This window comes from Salmo salar, unplaced genomic scaffold, assembly GCF_965601325.2.
Source record: "Salmo salar unplaced genomic scaffold, fSalSal1 ptg000984l, whole genome shotgun sequence".
Classification (NCBI taxonomy): Eukaryota; Metazoa; Chordata; class Actinopteri; order Salmoniformes; family Salmonidae; genus Salmo; species Salmo salar.
In genome coordinates, this window is record NW_027675576.1 from 554241 (window position 1) to 560000 (window position 5760).

At 49.0% G+C, this 5760-nt stretch overlaps 1 long non-coding RNA gene across 1 annotated transcript in view; it reads right to left on the reverse strand.

Moving 5' to 3' along the window:
• Window positions 1-4721: 4721 nt before the first annotated feature.
• LOC145877381 (uncharacterized) overlaps window positions 4722-5760 on the reverse strand; it is a 2389-nt gene continuing 1350 nt past the window's right edge. The window contains exon 2 of the long non-coding RNA XR_014391675.1: window positions 4722-5760. This exon is cut by the window's right edge and continues 408 nt beyond it. This is a non-coding gene — a long non-coding RNA (uncharacterized LOC145877381).

A 5760-nucleotide genomic window follows, 5' to 3' on the forward strand; every position in this document is an offset into this window, starting at 1 on the left:
CCAGCATGTAGAATCCTGACATCCCTTTATACCACAGGCTGGACAATCCATGTCCTTACACCAGCATGTAGAATCCTGACATCCCTTTATACCACAGGCTGGGCAATCCATGTCCTTACACCAGCATGTAGAAGAAGCCTGATTTCCCACCTTGCCACAGTGGAAGCATGTGACTTGATTTTCCCGTCTCTGATTTTCAGTTGAAACTCTGAGCACTTTTCCTTTTTTTGTGATCAACTTTTTTATTTATTATAAAGGAACACAGACAAGAACAAAAAGCAGCAGGAATGGTTATACAGCTAGAGACACAATACTGTTAAAATATATATCAGAACAAATAGCAGCAGGAATGGTTATACAGCTAGAGACACAATACTGTTAATATATATATCAGAACTAATAGCAGCAGGAATGGTTATACAGCTAGAGACACAATACTGTTAAAATATATATCAGAACTAATAGCAGCAGGAATGGTTATACAGCTAGAGACACAATACTGTTAAAATATATATCAGAACTAATAGCAGCAGGAATGGTTATACAGCTAGAGACACAATACTGTTAATATATATATCAGAATAAATATCAGCAGGAATGGTTATACAGCTAGAGACACAATACTGTTAATATATATATCAGAACTAATAGCAGCAGGAATGGTTATACAGCTAGAGACACAATACTGTTAATATATATATCAGAATAAATATCAGCAGGAATGGTTATACAGCTAGAGACACAATACTGTTAATATATATATCAGAACTAATAGCAGCAGGAATGGTTATACAGCTAGAGACACAATACTGTTAATATATATATCAGAACTAATAGCAGCAGGAATGGTTATACAGCTAGAGACACAATACTGTTAATATATATATAAGTATAATATGTAAACCAGGTATTGCAGGTAAAAACAATTATAATTAACCACATATACAATCACTCACCTGAGCTGCATCAACCCCTCCTGGGACCACCCCAACCCACCCTCCATCCCCTCCTGGGACCACCCCAACCCACCCTCCATCCTCTCCTGGGACCACCCCAACCCACCCTCCAACCCCTCCTGGTACCACCCCAACCCACCCTCCAACCCCTCCTGGGACCACCCCAACCCACCCTCCATCCCCTCCTGGGACCACCCCAACCCACCCTCCTACACCTCCTGGGACCAACCCAACCCACCCTCCAACACCTCCTGGGACAGATTTTGACTCATATTGACTGATAAGACTGAGCTATTTAAAAACACTTTTTCAACATTTCAAGATAGCAGTTAGTTCAGTTTGATCTTATTAAAGACAGCTGTATCATTTTTTTATTCATTTTGACATATTGTTTGGGACCACTTTTTTTGCTCTGTTTGAAGGCTGTCAGCTTCTTCTCAGGAAGAGAATCCCTTAGCCTTTCGACTAATTTTGGGTTAGTTCGACTCATTTTGGGTTAGTTCTCTCAAGAAGAACTAACCCATCTCAACATGACAGAAAGTAAGACAGGAGAACCTATTTCAACATGACGGAGAGTAAGACAGGAGAACCTATTTCAACATGACGGAGAGTAAGTCAGGAGTCCCTGACCTTATCTTCTCTCAAGAAGATGTCTGGTAGGCCCATTTAAATACCTTTTTTGGACATTTCAAGAGCCGTCCGCCAGTCCGGAGCCGCCAGAGCCGCCCGCCAGTCCAGAGCCGCCCGCCAGTCCGGAGCTGCCCGCCAGTCCAGAGCCGCCCGCCAGTCCAGAGCCGCCAGAGCCGCCCGCCAGTCCAGAGCCACCTAAGTGGGCGAAGCCTAGGGTGGAGCGGAGTCCACGTCCCGAACCTAAGCCACCTCCAGTATAGGTGGGTTGGGGAGGGGGGGTGTAGCACTAGTGCCGTCGTTGACGGCAGCCACCCTCCCTTCCCTCCCTTTTTGTTTAGGGGGTATTTGGGTTTTGTTTTTGTTCTTGTTTTGGGGGGGATTTTGGTTTTTCTTTTTAGGTGCATTCTGGGGTCTGCACCTTTAGGGGGGGTACTGTCACGTCCTGACCAGCAGAGGGAGTAATTGTATTATATTTGGTCAGGACGTGGCAGAGGGGTATTTGTTTCATATGGTTCGGGTTGTGTGTGTTATTTAAGGGGTGTTTGATTTATGTAGTCTGGGGTTTAAGTTTTGTTCTAGTGTTGGTGTCACGTCCTGACCAGCAGATGGAGCTATTGTTTTAGTTTTGGGGTCAGGACGTGGCAGTTTTGTGTATGAGAATGTTTGTATTGTTGATTGGGACTTCCAATTGAAGGCAGGTGTGTTGAGTTGCCGTTGATTGGAAGTCCTATATAGGTGTGTGTGTTTTTCTTTGGGGTTGTGGGTGGTTGTTCTTGCACTGCGTTTTTGTATGCCTGTAAGACTGTCCCTGTTGTGTTTATTGTTTTTTCAGCGGATGCTTTACTCGTTTTTTTTAAATTAAAATATGAGCATCCATATTCCCGCTGCGCCTTGGTCCTCCTTTCAACAGCACGAAGGATTTTGTGACAGAACCACCCACCAAAGGACCAAGCAGCAGAAGAGGAGGAAGCCACTGGAGAAAAAAATGGAGGAATGGACCTGGCAGGACGAAAGACAATTCTGGGAGGACAAGTTAAGGGAGCTAAGGGAACCTGAGAGGCAGCCCCAAGATTTTTTTTTGGGGGGGGCACACGAGTAGTTTGGCCAGGCCAGGGAAGAGCCGTAAGCCAGCTACCCGTGACTACAGGGAGGTGCGTATGAGGTGGAGGGCGCCATGTTACGCTGAGGTACGCACCATCTCGCCTATACGGACGCACAGCCCAGTCCGCCCGGTACCAGCGCCCCGCAGGTGCCAGGGCAAGGTGAGCATCGAGCGGAAGGGGTGAAGCCAACCCTGCACTCAAGACCACCAGTGCGCCCTTTCGGTCCGGTGTTTCCCGCTAGACGCACTAGCATGGAGGTGCGTGTCTCCAGGCTGGCACGTCCAGTACCAGCCCCACGCATCAGGAGTCTAGTGCGTCAGCCCAGTCTCGCCAGGCGTAAGTCGCCAGAGCTGCCCGCAAGTCAACAGTCACCAGAGCTGCCCGCCAGTCAACAGTCACCAGAGCTGCCCGCCAGTCAACAGTCACCAGAGCTGCCCGCAAGTCAACAGTCACCAGAGCTGCCCGCCAGTCAACAGTCGCCAGAGCTGCCCGCCAGTCAACAGTCGCCAGAGCTGCCCGCCAGTCAACAGTCACCAGAGCTGCCCGCCAGTCGTACGTCGCCAGAGCTGCCCGCCAGTCGTACGTCGCCAGAGCTGCCCGCCAGTCGTACGTCACCAGAGCTGCCCGCCAGTCGTACGTCACCAGAGCTGCCCGCCAGTCAGGAGTCACCAGAGCTGCCCGCTAGTCAGGAGCCGCCAGAGCCGCCCGCTAGTCAGAAGCTGCCAGAGCCGACTGCCCGGTTCTGCCAGAGTGGCCCGACTGCCCGGTTCTGCCAGAGTGGCCCGACTGCCCGGTTCTGCCAGAGTGGCCAGACTGCCCGGTTCTGCCAGAGTGGCCCGACTGCCCGGTTCTGCCAGAGGTGTCCGCCTGCCCGGATCTGTCAGGGTGCCCTGCCTGCCCTCCGGCCCAGCCCGAGTGGCCCTCCTGTCCTCCGGCCCAGCCCGAGTGGCCCTCCTGTCCTCCGGCCCAGCCCGACTGGCCCTCCTGCCCCCCGGCCCAGCCCGAGTGGCCCTCCTGCCCCCCGGCCCAGCCCGAGTGGCCCTCCTGCCCTCCGGCCCAGCCCGAGTGGCCCTCCTGCCCTCCGGCCCAGCCCGAGTGGCCCTCCTGTCCTCCGGCCCAGCCCGAGTGGCCCTCCTGTCCTCCGGCCCAGCCCGAGTGGTCCTCCTGTCCTCCGGCCCAGCCCGAGTGGCCCGCATGTCTTCCGACCCAGCCCGAGTGGTCGGTCTGCCAGGGTCAGCCCGAGTGGCCCGTCTGCAGCTATCGGCGCCACCAAAGTGGGCGACGCCGAAGGTGGAGCGAGGTCCACGTCCTGCACCTGAGCCACCTCCAGGATAGGTGGGTTGGGGAGGGAGGGTGTAGCACAGTGCCGTCGGTGACAGCAGCCACCCCCCTTCCCTCCCTTATTGTTTAGGGGTTATTGTTTATGGGTTTTTTGTTGGTGTTTTCTGTTGGTAGGTGCATTCCGGGGTCTGCACCTTTAGGGGGGGGGGGGTACTGTCACGTCCTGACCAGCAGATGGAGCTATTGTTTTAGTTTTGGGGTCAGGACGTGGCAGTTTTGTGTATGAGAATGTTTGTATTGTTGATTGGGACTTCCAATTGAAGGCAGGTGTGTTGAGTTGCCTTTGATTGGAAGTCCTATATAGGTGTGTGTGTTTTTCTTTGGGGTTGTGGGTGGTTGTTCTTGCACTGCGTTTTTGTATGCCTGTAAGACTGTCCCTGTTGTGTTTATTGTTTTTTCAGTGGATGCTTTACTCCTTTTTTAAAAATTAAAATATGAGCATCCATATTCCCGCTGCGCCTTGGTCCTCCTTTCAACAGCACGATGGATTTTGTGACAGTTGGTTTTCTATGGTTTATCTAGTTGTTCTGTTTCTTTGTTAGTCTGTGTGGCTCCCGATCAGGAACAGCTGTATGTCGTTGTTCCTGATTGGGAGTCATATATTAGGAGTGTGTTTTCACCTGGGGTTTGTGGGTTGTTGATTTTGCACTGCTGTATGTAAGTCCAAAAAATGACAAACCGACAGACAGGCTTTCTTGTTTTCCGTGTTCATTTTATTCTAATTAAATAGAAGAATGAGCATTCCCATCTGCGTTTTGTCATCCATTCACCACGACAGCCATTACAACATGAGACAGGGAGAAGCAATGTAAAATCAATAATGAAATTGTTTCCACAATTAACATGCTTTTTCTTGTTTCAAGTATGTTTTATTATGAAAAGTACAATATAACCATATATACTTGTACAACTATGGAGCGTATGTCCACATATAATTGTACAATTTGTTTTTCCAACATAAAAGACAAGAAATGATCACATTGGTATTTTAACAGTGTTATTGTAAGAGTTTAAATGTTTAAACAGAGGATACATCTAAAACAGGATAAAACAAGTGCAGTATGTTGTGAGAATGTTACTTTAACGTCGACTCATAACGTCACACTATAACTTCATGGGAGTCTTGTGGAAAGACTGCATGTTGTTTTGGGTGGATTGAGTGACGTCTTCATCAACATTTTGCAGAATATTCCGGTAATATTTTCACCTCTTGTCGGCTGCAGACATTCATAAGGAGTTCCAGTAGTTTATTTGTCATTTGCAGGTATTAAAAGTAATACATACATTGTAATTCCTTGTTGGCGCTCTCTCACATACAGGACAGTACATACCAGAGGAGGCTGCTGAGGGGAGGACGGCTCATAATAATGTCTGGAACAGAGTGAATGAAATGGAACACATGGAAACCACGTGTTTGATACCATTCCACTTATTCCACTCCAGCCATTACAAGCCTGTCCTCCCTAAATAAGGTCCCACCAACCTCCTGTGGTACAAACACAAACAGTAAAATATATCATAAAAAATGCAAAGTGGTAAAAGATCAGAAAATATTACAAGCCTGTCACGTGTGAGTGTCCATTGTGTGTGTGTTCAGTGTGTGTCCAGTTATTATTTCAGGGACACTGAGGATTCATCATAAACCCAAAACCCTGGATAGAGGGGCTCAGTGAATGTGGAGGTGAATGTGATCAGGTGGGTCAGTGTGTCAGAGGAGGCTCTATAGAAGG